We start from the raw sequence: 23,152 nt of genomic DNA, 5'->3' as shown, positions 1-23,152 counted from the left end.
TCAATAAATAACAGCTTTAACGCTAACTTTAATTTTCTATTGTTATTTGCGCAGGTACGAGAGTTTGAGGCTTAAAAAGGATAACTACAATGTGGTGAGTACGATAATCTAGCAACGGTGACCAGGGAGGAAAAATGTGGGTTAAGAATGATAAGAATGAACAAAAAAGAAGACTGCACAGGAAATATCAGAGTGAGGCAAGGAATAGAGATGTGTATTGTTGCTTCGAATGAGACGCTGATTTTTTGTTATCCGGATGAAAAATAATTTATTGAAGATATATATGAAGTTCCCCGCGTCATGATTCAAAGATTCTTCACATAAAACAATAACTAAAAGATTCATAAGCTAAAAATGAGTTGTATATTGTTTACCGTTTAGCTTCTGATAAGACTCATTGGTGTCCAGGTGAGATGCAGGTAAATAATCGTACAGGTAATTTATGGAATGTTCAATGTTGTGCTTTAACTATAACAGACGTGAGGGAGTATATGGGAAGAGAATGCAAGGGATGGATGCTAAAAACGAAGACGCTGGAAGGAGAGGAAATATGACGGTAGCGGTCGAGAGGGAAGCTGAGGAAAAAGAAGATGAGGGAAAGGGTAACGAATCGGAGGAGGTGGAAAAAAATGAGGGAAAAAAATTGAAGGTATGAGGTTTTAGAGAAGGGTTAAAACGTTAAGTAAAAAATAATGATCTTGAAAGGCGTGGTAATTAAGGCACAAGAGAAGTGGTACAGGTAAGGAGTGAAGGGAACAAGGAAAACAGGGCTGTAAATCATTAAAAAAAATCCTCTTCAGCAAAATCATGTCTGCACTTTTATTTTATACTTTATTACGCTTTAGTTTGCTTCCTTCATTCTGGTTTTATTTAGCTTTGGTCCGCCTCCTTTATTTGCTTTAGTCTTCATCTGCCTCCTCAATTTCCCTCTTTATTTAACTATCATATGCCTTTTATATTTTACTAATTTACCCTTCATCTGCCTCCTTTATTTTGCTCTTTATTTAGGTTTCTTTTACCTACTTTATTTTACTCATTTTCTAGCCTTAGTCTGTCTCCTTTACTTTGGTCTTTATTCACCCTTCATCTGCCCTCTTCAGTATAAGAAAACCAGGCTCCTCACCTCCACCCCCAGCCTCACCCGCCCACCTGCATTCCTCCCTCACCTGGCCGTCCACTAAATGATGCTGGCGGCCCAACGTCTCCCGTGCAGTGTGCTCTTTTAGGCGCACACGAGGCTCATCATCACCCTCATCAGCAGCGGCCATTATCGCCATAACCATCATTACTGCGTCATTAGCATAATCTCCCATCGCTATCTCCTGCGAGGTGAGCTTCCCGTCCCTTCAAACCGGCCGTGATTATTGATTCTACAGCGTTAGTTACAGCCTTCAGCCTCTTCTTCGTGTTCTCCTGCGTGGCTTCTGGAGTGTTTTTATCTCCGTACTGCTTGGAAATGTTGCCTCTTAAGATTATTTTGCTTCGTTCTTCCTGCTTGAACAACTTCGGGGAACTGTACGTCCTTTTTTTCTGCCCGTAAAGATTGTGAGTCCATTGTGCCTTCGTCTCGGTTACTTGTCATTCATTTTCATCACTTGTGTTGCTCCAAATTGGCACATGAAGGGATCACTCCATTGTTTCCTAACGGTCTCATTTGCGTTGTCTTGAAAAAATTCCGAGCTCTTATTAAACTTATGAATCAATTACCAATCAATTTAGTTCTCAATTATTCTTGTATCCTTGAGCCTAACAGTTTGACGAATACATTGATTTCAAATTGAAGTATCGATTCTCAGTACATATCTTCAATACTTTACTGATGGATAAATACACTTATTCCCTTATATATCATCAAGAAATTCTGTTTTATTATTCTGTTATGATATTCGGTAAATCATAAGTACGAATGATGAAGTTGTTGACTGAGCTTCAAACATGAGCCTGGAGGAAGCATCATCAGTAACCCGATGCGCATGAGCGGCGACTTTGCTGCCGAGAAAAACCGGACATCCGCGTTGAGAGGTCCAGGGGCGGCCGGAACACTATTTCGGATCCGGTTACACCTGATCTGGATCCGAACTGCGCGCCGCTCCGGTTTAAAGGGCGGGGCGGGGCAGGGGCGGGGCGGGGGCAGCGGGGCATTATCTGGAGGGCGCGGCTTAAGTGGCTCCGCTTATAATGGCGACGACCCCGTGAAAACCGACCTCATTAAAGACTTTAATTGCAGGTGTAATAAGAGGAATTTAAATCTTGCAGGAAGCGGGACCGGACAGGTAGACAGCCACACGCGGACAGGTAAAGGGACAGACAGATCGACGGGCTGATAGACGGAGGGACTTATGTGTATTCTGTAATGTTTTTGTTTTTGTGATTATTGATTTTGTTATTTTATTTTTTACTTCCACTTTCTGTTCTTTTTCAATAATGTCGAAATGCTTGTAGTTACTTTTTTTCTTTGCTTTATTTTTTCAGTCATTTTTCTTTCCTACACACACACAAAAGTCCACATCTCATTCATTTTCCTCTCGTCACTCTTCCTTCCACTCACACCATCACCTTCCCTTCCAATCACATCTCTTCCACCTCTCACACCTCTCCCATCACCTCCCGCACCTCTCCCTTCCGCGGTATCGCCCCACCATCCCTTACATTCATATCCATTGCATCGCTTTCCCCCTCCATATCCCAGGTGTATCCCTACCTGGGGAAGAGGGGAGGTAGAAGTAAAGGTAGAGGGAGGGCGAGAGGGGAGAGGGGAAGCAAAGGGACATGGGGGGAGAGGGACAAGGGAGCAGGGTTGTTGATATGATCTCTGCAGGGGACTCAGAATGCCTACCTGTTGGTGTCCACGTCGCAAGGGATTAGCGATGCTCCGGCTCTATTACAGGTGTTCAGGTGTGAGACAAGAACACGAGTCGCCCTAAGGAGGAGCTACAAAGAGACGCACCTCCTTCCTGTCACCTCCGCCGCACCTGTCCATGCCTCGCCAGGTAACACCCAACACCTTGACACCAACAACTGTCTGTGTTCACGTAGTTCCATTCCACTCTTACTTTTTATCACTTTCATCCTCCCGCTCTTATAATCCGATTATTTTTCGGATTACGCCCGGATCCCAGCTTACCTGATGGGTTAGCCAGGTGAGCCTCGGCCAGATTTGTGAAGGGTCGTTTTTAAAGCCTCGCACCTGACGCATTAGGCAAAAGACCAGACCAGGTGTTCAATGAGGGCCGGCGCGAGGCACACATCGACAAGAGCGTGCAGCGGTTAACGAAACAAAGATTTATCATCACTCTTATGATTGCCGTAATTTTGCGCTGGAAATTCCACAATTTTTGTTCACACGCGTTTATGTTCTGACGGCCGATGTTGTGCTGTGCCCGGACGCTGCAGCCGTATTATAAAACAGCTGTAAATCACCATCTCATTGTCATTTAGATTACGGTGATAGGAGGAAAGATTAAAACGCATAAGTGAAGGGGAGCGCGGGGTTTACTGAGGGCCAAAGCGACGTGCGCGAGACAACGGCGCTCGATAAACACGAAAACAGGACGAGATATTAGGCACAAAACGCACATCTCACACCTTAATCACCATCCGGGCAACGTTAAGACGCCGTCCATCATATTTTTATCGCCTCCATTAAGGTGGAATTAAAGCGGATTCTGGCTGGCTCTCAACATTCACTCACCCTCAGCATAACACATAAACTTGGCGAGATGATCGTCTTCGCGAGGGGGAAATAGTGTTGCTAGTTCTAACCTCCGTCATTAAGAAGAATTCACTAATGATCCATCTCACTGCGAGGAACCTAATCATCCCCCTTTGGCTCCTAATCGTTTCAGGGGCAATGAAGATCGTATCGCGAGGGAATTAGCATTTAATCATCTAATCTTAAGTCTGTGCGTGGCGATTGGTCCGCCCGGAGAAGCTTCAACCTCGTCCACATCCACTACCATCACGCCTTCCTCCTCCTCCTCCTCCTCCTCCTATTCGTCCTTCCTCGTCCTACACATCGTCTTTGCTTCCCCCTAAGACGATTTATCATCTTTCCTCCTTTGCCTTCTTTTATTACCATTTATTACCTCTCTTTTCCTCCGTGATCTCTCTCTCCCTTTGTCTATCTCCATTTCCTCCTCCTCCTCCTCCTCTTCCTCCTCCTGCTCCTTATCTTTTCCCGCCTCCTCTAACTGTTTTTATTTGCTTCTTCATCGAATTTCTTTTACCTTTCCACTGACTTTACTAACTTCACTTTTTGCGCCATTTATTTCTCCCGCTATTCGTCTCCCATTTTCTCTGTCTACGTCTTTTTCATGTGCTTCCTCTTTCCTTTACAGATGCTTAAGAATCATCATACACCTACTCGTCCCATTTCCTTAATAAATCCTACCTATCTATCTATTTATCCATCTATATATCTATCTGTCTGTCTATCTACTTACCAACCTCTATCTTTCTTTTCCGAGCTGCATATAGTTTTCTTTTCTTTCATCTACATTATGCACCGAACTATCAACCGACCTTTACGACATTGCTAAAAACAGGATGAGGGAATACAAATCGCCTAGAAGGGAACACACCACTTAGATCACCACACCCAACACCAGCAACACAGTCATCTCCCCGCTCCTCCCTCCATGGACACCACCAGCACCACAACCTTCAGTGCTACCCCGACCGCCACGCCCACCACCGCCAATACAGTCCACCTCCCTCTCTACCCCACAACGGCTACCACTCCAATTTTTACCACCAGCAACATCCCCAAAGTCGTGTATTACTCACCATCACGCAACACAGACGAGGCCATGCAGGCAACACAAGAACCAAGATCCTGCAGAAGAGAAAACATTTGCCATTAACATTAGGCTCCACTACTTCAGGGGTTCTATAACAAACAGTGAATATAGTGAAGCTTACTGAACTGTCCTCAAACCCGTCAAAAAAACAAACACCATTACGATAAATTTAATAGAGGCGACAAAGATATCCCAGACCACACACGGACTTACAAGAACAATATAAAAACTAGAAAATGGAAATAACACAAATTCTACTAGATCATTTTCCTCATACAAAGCACCTAAATTAAAATAAAACTTCAATGTTACTGCCGACACAAGGGCGATCTCTAACGGAACGAAAAATATAAAAGAAAAAAAAAACAGATAAACTCACATTCCCCTTTTAAGCTTCTCTTTTTAAAACACGTCCAGGCTGACAATATACTCCATAGACCACACACACGAAGCCTCTAAAGACAACGAAACCAACACAGCGGAAAGCAGCGGTGACCTTAAGTAGCCATAACCCAAGACTGGGGCGGCCCCTTAGGATCGGTAAAGGGAATACTCTCTCGCTCTCTTATTCCCTCTCCCTCTCCCTCTCTCTCTCTCTCTCTCTCTCTCTCTCTCTCTCTCTCTCTCTTAAGGTGTCACCCCGCCTTGTTTTCCTCGTCCCTGTCACCGCCGCCCCTCTCACCGCCGGAACGTGAGAAGGGGTTGTCATTTACGTCTGTTTTTCCAGTTCAACGGTCGATAGCGGCACTGATTAAGGCCGAGGGACGTGTCCTTAGTTATCCTACGCCGCCCTACACCTCGCCACCACCTGATGATAAGGCGATAAGCGTCCTACAGCGCGCTATTAAGAGACCCTTCCCGGCGCAAAAGGTGACCCCGGCATACCATCTTGATAGTAGTTTCGTTTCCACCTCGGTGACTTTTTGCGCCGCCTGATGGACAAAGGGTCACGAAAACGCTGCTGATTGGTTCGCTGTCTCGCCCTGTGGTTGGTTTGGCCCGCGTGACGTCATGGGCTCACTCAAGCAAGTCGTTTCCCGGTCATGCTCTGCTTGAATAAAATAAGCTGAGGAGTTGATCGAAACCCCCAACGAAGAGAATCCATTTAGAGCGGAGAGCAGACCATTCAAGTACCGCAATGAAAGCACGATAACACGAACAGAATCATGACAAATAAGCCCGCCGATCCTTGATTACAGGAAACCACGATCACCAGGACAATAAAACATAAGAGGATCGAATCTTTGACAGGGAACTCGACTCTAATATAGAAGAATCCAATCCGAATAAACAGAATCAGATCCTTTGCTTATCGGCCCAGCGTGCATGCAGCTGCCGCGCCCCTTGACTTGACCCTCGCGGTAGGAACACGAAGCTGCTTTATCTGTCTCTTTTATCGCCTGCACATCACCGCCTCCTCCCGCCTGCCCGTCATCGCAAGCTCCAAACGGTGATAGGACATTTGTTGGGCTCCGGGTGGCTGCGCAAGGCCGTCTTATCGCCCGTGTTATCTCGCTGACGTTAATTTAATCTCATATCGATTGTGGCCTAACTGGTTTCTCCTTTCTTTTTTATCTGCTTGGTATTTATTTCCTATTGAAGCGAGCCTTGTTAGTGAGTTGGCCAGCGGTGGTTGATGAGGCCTTGTTAACCCCCGGCGCTGTTATCCTGTAGGCTGAGCGGTGATGGTGACGAGGACTCATTAACTGGTGCAGCGGGTGATGGTGATGAGGATGCTGGTAATGGTGATGGTGAGGATGATGAGGATGAGGATGGATACGGTAGTGGTGATGATGATGAGGCGGAAAATGAGGAGGAGGAGGACAACGATGAAGAGGAAGAAGTTGATGGGGGGATGAGGGATGAAGTGATGGTGATGGTAATTGTGATGATGATGGTGAGGATGAGGAGGAGGAGGATCAGAGGAACGAAGATGAGATTGATATTAGTGATCGTGATGGTAATACTTATGATGAGAAGAAAGTAATACAGAAAATACTACTCTTAATGCGGAAATTCTTTACTTTTAATATTAGTCTCGGAGGCAGCAAGACACGTGTTATTTTAAGTAAAAACAAGAAAAACAACGATAAATCTCTCTCTCTCTCTCTCTCTCTCTCTCTCTCTCTCTCTCTCTCTCTCTCTCTCTCTCTCTCTCTCTCTCTCTCTCTCTCTCTCCACACCCACACGCCGTCCGGTCATTGTCATTCATAAGGGAACAAGTTTTTACGGTCTTCAGGTGTTGCCGGAAAACACTCCTCGGGGTAATTGTGACAGACTGCGACTCCCCGAATGACACAAGGGGCAAACACCTTCAAAGAGGGAGATTAATGTGGTACTCTTCTCCCCTTTCTCTCTCTCCCTCTCCCTCTCTCTCTCTCTCTCTCTCTCTCTCTCTCTCTCTCTCTCTCTCTCTCTCTCTCTACAGTAAGGACAATAACTATAGTAATAATAACAGTTACAATGATAATAAGAATAATGGCTCAAAACAGCTGTCCACGAATAAACACTCTTTTGTACTAGAGCAACGTTCCTTTATTTGACTTTATAATCACGACAGGTGGGGCGGAAGCAAGTGGGGCGAGGCAGGTGGGGCGAGGCGTGCACCGCAGACTGGCCAGGACGGACAGCCGGCCGCGCTTCGCTTTTCTTCCCGTCAAAGCGATTTCCTTCCTGTGGTATTCCTCGCAAACAAGCCTTGGATGGACCTGTGTTACACGCTGGCACGCTGGCGGCCACTGACGGGCGTGCAAATACTGCCTCTGAGAATATATTAAAAGGACGAAGGAGGTCCAGAATATATTTACGGCCTAATGTTATTATAAATGTTTGCTGAAGAATGTTTTTTTTATCGCTGCTGAGTCGCTAATATGATCATGCACGGGGCTTCGGGGTTGTCAGGGCACAGAAAGTCTTCGCACTCTTATAAAGGCCGAGGTGTGTGCATGAATGTTAAGGTGTGTCTGGGCTTTGTTGGTTACCTGAGTTCGGTTTGTTACCATGACCTTGAATGACCCGACACTGCTGTTCGGTTAAACTAGCTCTGTACCTATTCCCTCACCTAACGTGGCCCTGATGGTGACCTATACTACCTAGCTGCCTACCTATCATTTCTTACAGTCCTGCTGGTGACGCTCCCCTGCCACTGGTTTGACCCTCCTGGTGACCCATGAAAGCTGGTTACATTTATGATGGTAGTTTGTTTTATATATGACCTGATCCTTTTGGTGACCTCCAGGTGATTGGTCTTGTAAGTGACCTTTCCATCCTGGTGACTTGGTCCTGTTAGTCACCTATTCACCTTGGTTTTTAGACCCTAGAGATGACCTGACCCTGCTTGTGATCTATCCCGCTTCTTGACTCCGCGGCAGCACGTCTCCCCGCCGCCTGCAGCCCCTACAGGTGGCTGCCTTTGTTACGCCGCCAGCACGGTCAGCAGCACCCGTCACTCTGCACCCGTCACCCTCCTGCCTCGCCTCCGCGGGTGCATCTCGGTGTGGAGAGGAGCGCGCCGGAGGGGACCCCACGCGGCTAATTTATCTGACAGTGCCTCCCAATCACTCCTCGGGCCGCGGGAGGCAATAACCAGAAATAATGAGGATGCGGGGCACATTTTTCCCTCCCTCCAGTGTGTATAAACGTCCCAGTGCGTCTCAGTCTCTCGCACGCCGCATGAGATTGGAATTATACGTTATATGCTTTACGCTGTGACTTAGAATAATGCGGCTATACCGTTCCCGAGTGGCGCCAATCAGTGTACAGTTATCCTGCATTCTTTGGGTCCTTCTCATCCTTTCCCTCTTGCTCCTGTTCTTCTTTTTCAATACTTTTTTTCTCTCACTTCATTTCCATCGCTGATATTTCCGTCACATGTCCGCCACAGCGTTGTATTTTCGTAGTTTCTGACCAATAACTATAGCAAAAAATCACATAGAAACATCAATAAATAGGAGTTTTAACGCTAACTTCAATTTTCTGTCGTCATTTGTGTAGGTACGAGAGTTTGAGGCTTAAAAAGGATGAATACAATGTGGTGAATACGATAATCTGGCAACCCTGGTCCGCCACCTCAGACCGAATGAGCCTCACTGTCCACATCTACGACTGTCATGGTGCATTACCCAACGTCACTACAGTATCCAGACCTGAGAGTGATAAAACAGAAGAAGCCATCTGTCGCAAAAACTTCGACAAGCAAGTTCCAAAAAGCAAAACTGAAACAATGCACTGAATCCCAAAGAGTTGCTCAGAATTTTTAAAAGGATTCGAATTTCAGAACTTAGACATGCATGCAGAAATAGTAAGATGCATAGTACAGTGTAAGAGCATGCCATGATAAAGTAATATAGAGAAAGGTTAGATTTAGAAGATGGAGAGGAAGAATGTAAGCCTTTGCCCCCCCCCAAAAAAAAAATAATAATGTTAAATCTATAAAAAAAAAAGACCAACCAATAACACAACAAACTAAGCCATCCAATTCATCACACACACACAAAAAAAAAACTCCACAAACCACAGCTTCAGGAGTTCCAACCCAAACGAAACATAAAAAAAAATAAAAAATAAAAATAGAACGAGTCTGTGGCGAGTTCTCTGTTCCCGGTTCCCCCTCTTCTCTCCTCACCTGAAGACGGAGGACCAGGAAGCCGCAACCGACGGCCTATTACAGGTAACGAAGGCGCAATATACAGGTGTTGTTACTCGTTAAGCGATCAACGAAGGAATACATCGCGAGGGTTGAGGCCGAGACGCAATAAGAATACCGACTAGTTTTGAAAAGCCGGCCGGAGTTTCTTGTATATGTTAAGATTATTGTGTGTGTTAAAATGAGATGTGTGTGTGTGTGTGTGTGTGTGTGTGTGTGTGTGTGTGTGTGTGTGTGTGTGTGTGTGTGTGTGTGTGTGTGTGTGTGTGTGACCTTACCTTCACACTCACACACACACACACACACACACAGTAATTTGAAGGGTAACTAAATCATGTTCTATAATTGATCAATTTTGCCTTCACAGCGACTTAACCACCACCGCCGTCGTCGCCGCCACCGCCGCCGCCGCCGCCGCCTCCACCAGTAGCGTTCGCCAACCAGTCACAAATCAACGCGGGGCAGCATACCGATATTTTCGCTCATTTGACTGAACATTTCCTGTATTCTTTAACGATATTCCAAAACCTTACATACAAAATACCCTTAACAATATCACTTTCAAATGCATAACGCGAGTCATCAGATTCTTGCTACCTGTATGAGAAATTGTGATGTAAATAATGACATGAGTTTATTATGAGAATCTCGAGATCATTTTGAGATGGTAGCAGATTCTTGTGGGAAATTAGCATCGCCCTGAACCTTGGTATCGCTGCAAGAGGCTTAGAATCTGACGGGGAGACTCAGAGATCACCTTGAGTGTGTTAAATTAATCTCGTAAAGAAATAATGGGAAGAAAATATTTAATGTGGTGAGTGAGAAAGAAGAAAAGGAAGAAAAAACGATGCATAGGAAGGAAACAGTGATGATGTGAGGGACGAGGAAGAAAAAAAAAGAAGGAAAATGAGAAAGAGAAGTAAGACTATCTGGCGGTGCCGTCCTAGTATTGGTGGTAGTGAAAGAAACAACCAGGAGAAGGGCGTGGTAGTGATTACGATGTTAGGGCAAATGGCTGCAGTTGCTCTGGTGGTGTTGTTGTTGCTATAGCAGTCTGGTGGAGGCAAAGTAGTAAGTTAGTAGTAAGTAGTAAGTAAAGCAAAAAGTATATCAGAATAACACAAATGGTAGTAGGAAGCATCCGAAATTGACCTCTCTTTTGGTCACTCTATACTTGTCGCTGTATGGGAACAACAGTTAGCGGGTTTTTTTGTTCTATATTTTCTTTTTGTTGCCCTTGAGTTGCTCTCGGTGCTGTAAAAAAATAAGTAGTGATGTTGGTGCATGATGTGGTAGAGTAGTGGAAGCCGAAGTAGCAGAAGCAGGAGGCGGTAGATGGAGGCAACAATAATGATGTCAATAACTGAGGTAGTACTGTGGAGGAAGCAGGATTACCAGCAGCAGGAGGAAGTTATAAGCGTGCAGAGGCAAAGAGCGGCAGTCAAGGTGATGTTCTTGCATTCCACGGTACTGTAGTAAACGCAGAAGTAGCAGCAGGAGGGGCTGGGGGTGGGTCTATACAGTAAGGCAAAGGGCGACGTCGGGGCAAAGGATCCCAGCGCCGCCAATGCAGGATGCCGTTGCGTGCCAGGCAGTCGTCGCTCACCGCTGCGGCTCTTCCTTCTGTGGGACCCCCGGCACGTGCGTCGTCCATCACTGCGCTATTCATTAAGTACTTCGCGTGGAGGAGGACGCGGCCATCCCTGGGTAATACGAATGGAGGCGACCAAAGGGGAAAAATAATATACCAGGAGAAAATATGACTGATGATTTACTGACCAAGTCTTTTAACCTTCAGAGCACATGCGGCAGTGTTGAAGGAGGGACAGACGCAAAGTGGAGGTGAGAGAAGGAAGAGGAGGGAGACTGGGAAGAGTTAAAGAAGACGGAGGAAATTAAAAGAGGAGGAGCCAGAGAAAGTAGAGGTTGTCAGTGAGGGGGAGGAAGGAGTTTGGAGGGTGTGGTGGTCTCTTCATGCCTGACTAATGTAGTAAAAAAAAAATATTCAGACGATGAACTCAATGGCAAAATCAATTATCACCAACGTGGGGCTTCACTCACCAAGGGGCTGCCGTGCGCTGCCCATACGAAGGGAGGGGGACAGGGGGTGAGGGAGGGACGGCACAGGTATGGTCTGGCCAGGTGCCTCTCCGCCCCCCCTCACCTGGATTATCATGCTGAGCTCCGCCGCGCCGCCCTGTTCATTAGTCGTAATATATTGCTGCTTGTGTTACCGTTCCATGGATCAGCATAAGATGAGGAAGGCACCGTTGACTTTATGATAAGTTACGAGGAGGAGCGAAGCGGCCACTGTTATATTTTTTTGTTTCTCTCTTTTGACCTGAAGTTATTTTGTGTTGAACGAGGCTCTGAGGACTTGTTGATGTTTTCCCGCTAGCCGAGGAGAGTGGGGGAAGGCGCACCCTCCCCTCTGTCCCGGTGTGTGTGTGTGTGCGTGTGTGTGTGTGTGTGTGTGTGTGTGTGTGTGTGTGTGTGTGTGTGTGTGAGAGAGAGAGAGAGAGAGAGAGAGAGAGAGAGAGCACCCGGCTAACTTCATCACGGGCATAGCTCACCCTCCTTCACCTCGCCTCATCGCCGCTAATGAAGTTTGCCTAGTAATGAATACAGAGAAGGGTTGGTAATACCTTCATGGATAATGCTAATAACGTCGGATCGCCGAACCAGTTTACAGAGATGCAGCTTAAGGACTTCTGTTGTCGGGGAGGCGCTCGCAGGGAATTCAATTAGGTGGATTGATCCTCGCAGGTGAGGCAAGGTAGGATACGAATCCAATTACGGAGATTGAAATTACACATGTGCTAGATGCAATTGCTTCACTGACAAGTAAATTGACGTTATCTACACACAGGTAGCAGAGGGAGGCAATCCCTCTAACAAATAAAGTGTTTGTTAACGATACTCAAACCGCGCAGGGGACTGACGCTTCCTCGGCCTGTGTGTCGGGGTGAGGAGAAGGGTGAGCAGCGTTCCTGGAGCCCCGCGTCGTGGCGGCCGGACGTCCTTAAAATAACTCTTGTTGTCCTGACTTGACCCGAGGACAGGAGACGACACCCTCAAGGTCACGGAACAAGTCGGTAATGAGTCAAAGTCCGCGCGGCTGAGTAATAGCAATGAGGCGAAGACACCCGAAAAAATATTCCATCCTAAGCACCTCCTCCAGAGTCCTTCAGAGTACATCAGTTCACCTCCGCCCCGCCCTCACCGTCACCCCGTCTCTTTCTTCTCTAAATAAAATAACAAAATAAGAGTATAATGAGTAAGGTGATTCGTACTATCACTATCATCATCATTACTCCGGGAAGGAAGACAGTGCAGGAAGCAATACAAGGCCCAAGGAAAAGCTGGTCAGCACGAGGCGGGGGCAAGCCTGTCCCCGGGAGCCGCAGGTCACTGTGAACAAACACGGAGGCCCCCGCCCACCCACCCACTCATCTGCCCGTGCCCCCGGTCCTGGCCGCCCCTCCCCTCCCTATCTCCCCATCACCCCCTCTTTCTTCTCCTTGCAGCATCCTTCTTCTCCACGTCTCCAGCTCCCAACATTTCCATCTGCCTCCTCCTCCTCCCTCCCCTCCCTCCCACCTACGCACTCACCGCCCTCCACCGCCGCGCAGAGAAACCTGAGCTTGCAATTAGCTCCACGACCTTACCTGGAAGGGCGCTCCTCGTCTCTCTTTCTCTCCCTCCGCAGCCTCAACCTTCACCTTATGACAGGTGGAACTCGCCGCAGGTGGACGGGAGTGTGAGCCACAACTCGTTTAACAGTTAGCGCACTCATGACCACGGGGCAGGGAGGGAGGTGTGGGTGGTTGGATGGGGGCAGGGGGTGCGTGGGTGGTTGGGCGAGGGAAGGGCGGGGAAAAATTTTGCAAGAGGGTTGGAGAAAGGCGATCTTTTTTCTTCCGACTCGACCGCTCGCCTGACGTCCGCGGCGCCGCTCAGGGCCGAGCCAGTTCCTGGAGTCGAGGTGTCACTGACTGTTCGACAATTAATAGCTGGCCGAGGCCCCGACGCGGCGCCAGGCACGGGTCCGCCTCGCCGCGTCCTGCCGGCAGGTCACGTGGACGGGGATCAAGAGGATACACCGCGTTATTACCGCCACCGTGTGATTTAGGAGGCGCGGGTGATCAATAACCAAGTCCGCGGCGAGTGTATCTCCCCGGCCGGCGGAGGGACGGCGGGGAACATGGCGGAGATGGATGGCGAGCAGGCCGCCACCTCCCTCCTTTTCAATGTTCCGCCGGGCCGGGCAGGGTCGTCCGGCGGCCGCAGCGTGGGCCGCGTGAACGTCCTCCTCACACGCGGCGAGCGGCGGGGCCTGTGATTCCGTATTCATCAAGGGTGTGGCTATTCATTTAATACTTTCGCCGAGGCTGATGGCTCAGAGCTGGCCCATAATTACCACGTTGGGGCTGCCCACCACCCCGCCACCTGCTGCCCCCGACTCCCGCCCGGCTGCTGCTGCTGCAAGTCCGCAAATAATTACCAGCAAAACATAATTACCAGAGCAGCTCCTCCGAAACCCGGTTGTTTATAGCCGATAATGCCGCCACCGGCTTCCCGTAAACACCACCCGATATCTCGGACGCGTTCTTAATGCATAATAACTTTTCGTCTTCGGGGAGTTTATCTCCGCCTGACCCTCAGTGTTGGTAGGGAGGCCCCGCCCGCCGCCGCCGCGCTGGGTCGGGACCCATAAAGCAGCCAATCACGCGGCGCCATTAGCTTCTCGCGGCTTACTTTTCCATTAAATATTTATCTTTATTTTCCAGCGCCACCTAATCACAATGTTCTTTAGGGCGTTGCTTTGTTCCCTCCAATACCTCGGTGCTGTACTCGCCCTCCGGTCGTTATCAACCACCACCTTACGCCACGGCCGTCACTTTTATCACGTCTATAATTGATAAATTCTTCAGCCACCTTTTAACTATAAATTCTTGGACCCTCAGCACGCCTATTAACACTTGTGCTTCATCGTTAATCAGGCGGAGGTTTGCAGGACCGGAATAACTCACTGCACACTTTAATGAGGCCGTGTGTGGGGCCCCTGAAGTCCACCACACCTGTGCACACCTGCCGTGACGCCGCTGCCTGGCCCGTGCCTTAAGCCCATTTATCAAGGCAAAGTCTATTCACGTGAAACAATAAACGAGAGAATTTGCATTTCAACTTCGTCTTCATCAGCTTCCCGGCGCTGCTTCCCCAGCCTTCCCCGCCTTCCTTCACCCTGATGCCCTCCCCGGCCTCTCTTCCCTCCCTCCTTCCCTTCATCCCATCTTCCTTCTTGCGCCCTATCCTTCCTCCACCCTTCATTAATCCCTCCAGGTCCTCCTCGCCTCTCACTCCGCCTCGTTAGCGAATCAGTTCAGGGCAGGCAAGTTTCCTAATCCCAAAATAACCTGAAATCTGGTTAACAAAACATTCCGGAAAATGCTTATGGTAATCGTGGCGTTAGTGGCGTCTGATGAGGCGGCCGGAGTAATTAACCGTTGCAATTGGGCTGTCCGGCTCCTTTAGCGACGAAGAAAAATGGGAAAACGGCGCTGAGGGATGAGAAGTTGAGGAATCCATTGACTTGGTACAGCTGCATATTCTTACGCAACCCAAGAAATGAAAAATAAAATATGGGAGGTTAATTATTTTCCGTTTTCTTTTTAGGGTCGGAGGGGAGGGAGGGGGTACATCGCTCTCCACCCGACCTCTTCTCTGTACTTTTTGTTCCCCGGAATTCGGACAAAACGGGGTTCGAACGAGTCATTATTTCCGAGCCGAGTAACACAGCGAACCCTTGACAAGTGAACATGGTCGAGGCCTCGCTCCTCCTTGTCTTACGGTTCGAGGCTTTCCTACGTGAGAAATTAAGTGCCAAGAGAAGCTGGTGTTGATGGATGAGGCCGGTGCAGAATCTTTATCCTCTCTCTCTCTCTCTCTCTCATCAAGCGGAGTCTGTTACCTTTGTCTTCGTCACCTTTCCTCCGTCTTTCGCTCCATTACAAGAGAAACGAGGCAAGAATCAGAGCTTACGACTTTTGAGACGAGGAAGACCTGTTTTTGATGGCCTAAGAAAGTAGGAAAATCTCTCTCTCTCTCTCTCTCTCTCTCTCTCTCTCTCTCTCTCTCTCTCTCTCTCTCTCTCTCTCTCTCTCTCTCTCTCTCTCTCTCTCTCTCTCTCTCTCTCTCTCTCTCTCTCTTTCTCTCTCTCTCTCTCTCAGCACTAGAGCCACAAAGGGCCGTGCAAGCTTGAAAGAGGAACAAGAGCAAGGCAAGGAGCATCTTTTGACTGTGGGCACGCAAACTCACGCCCCAAGCTGTATACATGGGTTTCTAATCTCTCTCTCTCTCTCTCTCTCTCTCTCTCTCTCTCTCTCTCTCTCTCTCTCTCTCTCTCTCTCTCTCTCTCTCTCTCTCTCTCTCTCTCTCTCTCTCAAATACACAAAACACACATATACAAACAAACACATATGTAGCTCCGTGCTCTAAACGAGGGTACGGACTGACCATCTCGGGTCCGGCACATGACCAGACCTTGGGTGAAGAAAACACATATAATCGCACGAATGATAAAAGATGACTATGCAACCTTCACACACACACACACACACACACACACACACACACACACAAAACGCCCCTTATTCAAATACACACACGACAAAAAAAAGAACAAATAGAAAAAAGAAAAAGAAAACATAACAAATTAAAAGCATACACGCCATGAATCCAGCAGCAATATCAGCGCGGAACAGCTTAATTGTTCTGGCCCCACGTGGCCCCACAATTGAACAAAACAATTATCAGTCTACCCCGGGGGGCAGCGGTGGGGTGGCGGGGCCTGTCAAGGGTATACCACACGCTCCGGGGCGGCGGGCGACGGGGCGGCATGACCCACCTCTATACCCTCAGCCCCTGCACCTCTGCATACCTGTCCGTGTACCTGCCGAAGAGGTCCTGGGCAGGTATTGTGACTTTTGTTTTCTAAGTGACTTTTTGCACTAGTTTTGGAGAGTGACATTGAACCACAGCGACATGAACAGCCATGCATTCAATTCCCTGCACCTCTGTTTGCGACCTGTGTTCCTGGCGAAGGGTTCCTGTCTAGCTGTTGTGACATATGCGTATACGAGTGTGTATTATTGAGCATTTCTACGTTAAAAGAGTGACATTGAGTTTTGTGCGCCACCTAAATAAGTTAAGTACGTGGGAATGATGATAAGATTCTTCAGCTGTCCGCGTGATTTATTGTTTCGGGTGAGGCGCACCGTGGATTCGTGGGGTAAGTTTTTCTTTTTTTTATATTCCTTTGAAAGTTAGCTTGTCAAGAAAGTCCAAACACCTTGCTTCTTATCTTTTCCATCGGTAAAAAGCCTGTTCAAATATATTCTCTCTCTCTCTCTCTCTCTCTCTCTCTCTCTCTCTCTCTCTCTCTCTCTCTCTCTCTCTCTCTCTCTCTCTCTCTCTCTCTCTCTCTCTCTCTCTCTCTCTCTCTTCACCACCAACCTCAAAGACTTCCATCCCTCAAGAGAACGTATATTTACAGTTATGAACACGACAAATGATTGAAAAAATAAAATGTCTTAAGTTTCCCAAGAAAAAAAAACATACAAGAAAACATTTCCACAAGAAGCATAAATCTTTCCGTATCGCAATCGCAGCCTCACTCAGTCTCCCATGACCTCACCCCTGCAGTTAGGTCAGTCACAATGTCCCACAAAGACGCCCATCGCACCCTGACTAACAATATACATTCAAAGCATCACCCTTCACAATACCAACCCAAACCACCCATCCATTTATGCTGGTTTCGTGAACACCACACAGCCGACACTCGAAATACGTGTCCTATTTTCCTGCCTTCCCTACTGACCCCTTAAAATCACTGTCTTATTTTCTTTAATAAGTCATAAAACACGCCTCTTTTCCCCAACTTCATTACTATATTTAAGAAACCGCCGCCAGTATCCACTACTATACCCTAAAAACGCCCCCACCATTCCACCCTCCAATCCACTTACAGCTCGCACGTACCCTTTCCAATAACGGCTTAATTACGCTGCAGGAGAGCCCGTTAGGGTATTGGCAGCAACGTCAGTGGTTGGGATGTAGCACACTTCTTTCGCAAGGTCCTTAATGGTGTTGTTGGCCTCAGGTCGGGTGAACACCTTTTCCATTTGTTTTTTCACCTAAGTCGGTGCCCTCAGCCTAGGCAAGCCCCCGATCCTCCGGCTCTGTAGTCATTTTCTCCCGTTTTCTGCACTGCCGCAATCAACCGCAACACCTAACCACAGTCCTCCACCCAAAGGCAGCGGCGGATCTTCAGCGGCAGGCGGGCGGGAGGGCGGGGACGAGTCCTGCCTGAGGAAGGGGCGCCACCCGCCGAGAAGAGCATCGCACCTGCATGGCTCAGGACAACCGGGTCTGCCTCGGGATCGACGGGCAGTTAGGGGCGCCACGTGCACGGCATTCAACACACGCCGTATTTACATCCTTTAGAACGCTTTCGAAACTGCCTCAAGAACAGTAGCATCGAGTACTTAGCAGCCTTGAGGGACGCAAGGCAGGAATTTTAAGAGGCGATATGTGTGGACCAAACTTGTCTAATGTTCTTGCTTTAGTCTCCCCGAGGGTCGGGAGTGCTTGGCATGCTTCAGCGGCCTCGAGGGCAAAACAGGAGTCTTTAGAAGAAGGATTTTGGACCTCAATTGTCTGAGGTTCTTGCTTTAGTCCCCCTAAGGTACCGAGTGCCTGGGACGCATCACTTCCCTCGGGGGCCTGACGGAGGAGGTGGCAAAGTCGAGTCTCTGCAAGGACGAGCTGTGGTCTTTCGGCTCGGGGCGACGTAAGTGTTGCGACATTCGCCACGGTCGTTAACCTTGCCCCTCGAGGTCATTTGCCTTACTGACCCGTTCCTTGTGGCCCTTGCGGCTCCCGCTACTCCATCAGGATAATATTTCCTGGTGTCCTTCATACGCTTGGTTGCGGTAGAGGTATCCTGAAGCACTTCGCTCAGACTGGCGGTAATAGGGACGTGTACACACACACACACACACACACACACATGCATCAACGTCAGCCAAGAGCGACCTGCGTCCTTATCATACAAGAATCAGCCTCTACCAGCAGCAGCACAGCGCTTCCATGTACACACCGAGGCACATATGCTTGCCACGCTGCAATTACTTCCTTGTGTCTCTTGAGAACTGGAAGGAAAGAAAGCGAGGAGAGGAGAGAAACACAGAGGGTGCAGGAGGAGAGAGAGGCAAGGGCGCCTGAAGGCGAGTGGATTATCCGCGGTATCAGGGAGCGAGGCCGGTGAACAAGGCTGGTTTATTGTAGCTCTGCTGGATGAATGGGGTCCCGCTGAACTATCTAATAGATATTTATATTTTGTCTTGAATATTCCGCCGGCTCAGCGTCCTATAACGAGGCCTGGATATCAGGATATCGGGCAATCGGCGGATGAGAAACGTTCCCCGTCACACGTGTTCGGAGGCTCAGGCCGCCGAGGTATCGCTGAGAAGGAGTTCGATCCTGTTATCAGCCTAAGGAGGAATGTCAAGTACTCTTCCAAATTTAGAGACACCAACTGGGGATCTCTAATATCACCACTCGGCCGTCAGGACTTTGACATCACGTAAATAAATATCAGAACGAGGTGGAAGGAGTGGACGAGGAACGAAGAGAGATTAGCGGAGCCGTTTTGGACAGGTCCTCGTCTGCCGGAAGACTCGTAGCGGCTACCAGTGGCGATGATCGTGATAAAACTGGTAAGGAGAAAAATTTACGAGGATGAAAAAAACGAGAACATAACTCATAGGTCACACATGGTTAGCTTCTTCAACCCACAAAGAGAGAAAGAAAGCGAGAGAGAGAGAGAGAGAGAGAGAGAGAGAGAGAGAGAGAGAGCACAGTAGCCTTCATCCACCTTATAATATCATCATCAGTGCACGGTAGTTTTTCCCCCTCGCGCGGCAGGCCGGGACGCAGCATCGCCCCGCGGCCCCGCTGCTGTACTAATAATAAAAGTCGCTCCCCGTCACGCGCCGCAGCACACCCAGGGAACTTTATCGGCCTGGCACCGGCGGGGAGAAGTGCCACTAGAGGGAGCTAGGCGTGGGTGAGCGGAGTCAGCGGTAACCTTGTGTACTGTCCGGCATATGCTTCAGGTCATCGCTATGTTACTATGAGAAACCTGGAGATGATTCAGCGTCATAAACCTAATAACATCAACTACGCAATATACCCAAAGTTGCGTTTCTATAATTAATAAAAAACCCTGCCAGAAAAAAAAGGAAAATACACCGGCCTGACAACTAAACAAACTAAATTACAACCATCAACGAAGTACATGAATTTGGTGATATTCTACACGATATAAAGAAGTCATTTCGTGTAACTGAACCACAAACGTCATCAGGCTTTATCCCAGGTAATTGCAGGTAAGGCGGGATGCTTGCTACCTGCTCCCGTACCGCGCCAGGTGAGTTTGTTGGGCCACGAGGCATAATCAGTGGTCAGCATTCATCATATTCATGGATGTGAAAGTTGATCTGCATTTAAAGGATTCTACCCTTTGGACATTTTCCTCTGGGCTGTTTTTTTTTCTCATTGTTTGTTTGATCATAAGACTTGACCTTTACTGAAAATTCATTACTTTTGTTTATACTTTAGCTTTCTCTTCCTCTACTTATTTACTTATTGTTTGGTTATTATTCCAGGAACATCTTATTAAGTGCTGTATAATTTGACTCATGATGTCGTACTCAAGATATCGACATGTCCTCCACTTCCTGCCTTCCTATCCTCATCCTTATTGGTATTCTTTTTTTTGCTTATTACTACGACGAGCGTGCCTTCTGTGTAAGTACGACGCAGCTACTGAGGATAATAAGCCTTGATGAATATTATCGCTCAGAGAAGATAAGATAAACACATGGGTTGCCTTCCTCATTTTTTTCCCCCAAGCCCGGCTGCATTCCGTTCACCCATTAGCTTCTTGGGGTAAAAAGAATGCAGTAATAATTGTTCTGGCGATGTGTTTGTGACGGGCAGACTTTATCCCGGACATGCAGCGCACGGCTCCCTCAGATAGCATGTTACGCGATACATAATTATTCAAATATTCCTTCGACTCAAATTAAAAATGCAGCGATAAAAATAAATGGTGTTCTAGTTTTCTGGCGCCGTTCGTTCGTCCGTCCGACCGCCATCTCCCGTCTGTTCTTCGGCGCCTTTGAGAAATAGTTGACGAGTGTTAGTGTTGTTCGTGTTCATGTGGCTGCTGTTGTTGTTGTTGTTGTTGATTCTACTGATGTTGTTCTTCATGTTGCTGCTGTTATCGTTGTTGTTGTTGTTGTTGTTGTTGTCGTTGTCTTTCTTCTTTCGTCTTTTTCTTCTTCTTCTTCTTCTTCTTCTTCTTCTACTACTACTACTACTACTACTACTACTACTACTACTACTACTACTACTACTACTACTACTACTACTGCTACTTCTACTCCTTCATATTACTAGCAAAAGCAATATCTGTCATAGTATTAGGGGTAGTATATTATTATTAGTAGTAGCAGTAGTAGTAGTTGTAGTAGTAGTAGTTGTAGTAGTAGTAGTCGTAGTAGTAGTAGTAGTAGTAGCGGCAGAGTACCATTGTTGCTACTGTTGTTGTTTATGGTTCCTGCTGCCCCCCGTGTCATAACATTCCATTCTCCTATCATCTTCGCTTCCGCCAGCCTTTAATCCCTAACCATCCTCTTCCTGTTCCCTGTTTTATATTTCCTGCTCACATTCCCGTTCGTTGTTTATATCCCATTCCGTCCCTAGCTCATACTTTTATCACCCATTCTCAGTTCATTGCTCCTTCACCCTTTCTCCTCTACAACCCCTTTCTCCTCTTCCCTTATTCATCCTTACTCATGCGTCATTACTACATTCTTTTCTCTACAAGTCCTTTCAGCTCATCACACTTCCCTCAACATCCTTACTTTATCAAAATCTGTTCATAACTCTACCTTAGTCACCCGTACTCTGTTTCTTTCCATCATCCTTCCTCTGTCATTCTCTCTTCGCCATCCCCAGCCCTTCTACCTTTCGACCCATCATCCTCACCCTTATCATCCACTCATCCTTTCCCTATCCCCCTCTCCTTCTCATCATCTTACTTTCTTTGTTTCAATCCAAATAAAACTAATAATAAAAGACTTTCACTCACTTCCCTACTCATTCGCTTCCTTTTCCTCATTTCCCTTTTCCCATAGTAACTTATTCCTATTTTTCCAACTCTCGCTCTCTCTCTAATAATATATAACATCACAAAACAAATCATTTAAAGTGCATACATATTCTCAAAGTCCACAATTCTTCAGGTACAAATTTTACAATGCATATTCCTTCCCTCAACACGCATTATCCCAACATCTCGAACGCCGACGCTGAATTCTTCTTGTGTCACCGAGCTTATTATTTGCATTCAGGAGTAAAAAGAGAAAACGAAGGACAAAAATAAAAAATTACATTCCAAATAATAATAATAAAAACAGACTAAGCAGGGTACACCGCATCCCACACCGAGCTTGCTATACCGAAGACGAACCTTATAAGAATGCGAGCCAACAAAAAACGGGAGTGGTGGTGACAATATATTAAGGAGGGACTGCTCTGGGAATGATTGACGAACTTGCTATCAGATTAAGCCGCCCGTGTCCTCGTCTCAGCGTCCCTCTCACTCAACCCTGCTTTCATTTTATTGATTTCTTCCTCCCGAATGATTCAAGACACTCCCTACTCCCTGCCTCTGACTCCTCCTCCTCCTCCTCCTCCTCGTCCTCCTCCTCGATAGGGTCATAATTAATCTAAATTTGGCCATGGAATCCTTACAGCCCTTGGTGCACGAAGGAATGTGTGTGTGTGTGTGAGTGTGTGTGTGTGTGTGTGTGTGTGTGTGTGTGTGTGTGTGATTCGTTCTTCCTAGCACACATAATCATAATGGAAAAATAGATATAAATCGAGAGAGAGAGAGAGAGAGAGAGAGAGAGAGAGAGAGAGAGAGAGAGAGAGATTGGGCTCAATAGGCAGAAGCAAATAAAGGGGGAAAATAAACTATGTAAGCAAATAAAATAAATAATAAAATAACATGACAGATAAATGAATAAATGAGGACGTAACCGAAAAAAATAAAACAGACGAAGACATACAAATAAAACAAAGAAATGGAGCGATAAGGGAGGGAGGGAGGAAGATGGAAGAAAGAAGGAAGTGAAGGAGAAGGAAGGAGGAGGAGAGGAGGGGGGTAGGGGAGGGCGTACAGGCACCGAGGCAGCCATGTTGACCAGCGCCATAAATTTTCTTATCAGGACGAGGATCAATAATCAAAAGGGAGGCAGCGGACGTACCATTCCCGGCCGACCGTCGCCTACACCACCTCACACCACCTCGAACACCACACCATACACCACAGCCCTTCCTAGTACCATACCACATCACCTCACGCCACCTCGGAGACCACACCATACACCACACCCCTTCCTAGTACCATACCATATCACCTCACACCACCTCGGAGACCACACCATACACCACACCCCTTCCTAGTACTATAACACATCACCCCTTGCCAACATAACACCTCGCACCACACCATACAAGTTTAACTACACCACACCCTTCAAAAAACCACACCTTCATCCCCTTGCTATCA

Source organism: Eriocheir sinensis, chromosome 7 (assembly GCF_024679095.1).
Source record: "Eriocheir sinensis breed Jianghai 21 chromosome 7, ASM2467909v1, whole genome shotgun sequence".
NCBI classification, from domain to species: Eukaryota; Metazoa; Arthropoda; class Malacostraca; order Decapoda; family Varunidae; genus Eriocheir; species Eriocheir sinensis.
Note: the sequence above shows the minus strand (reverse complement) of the source record.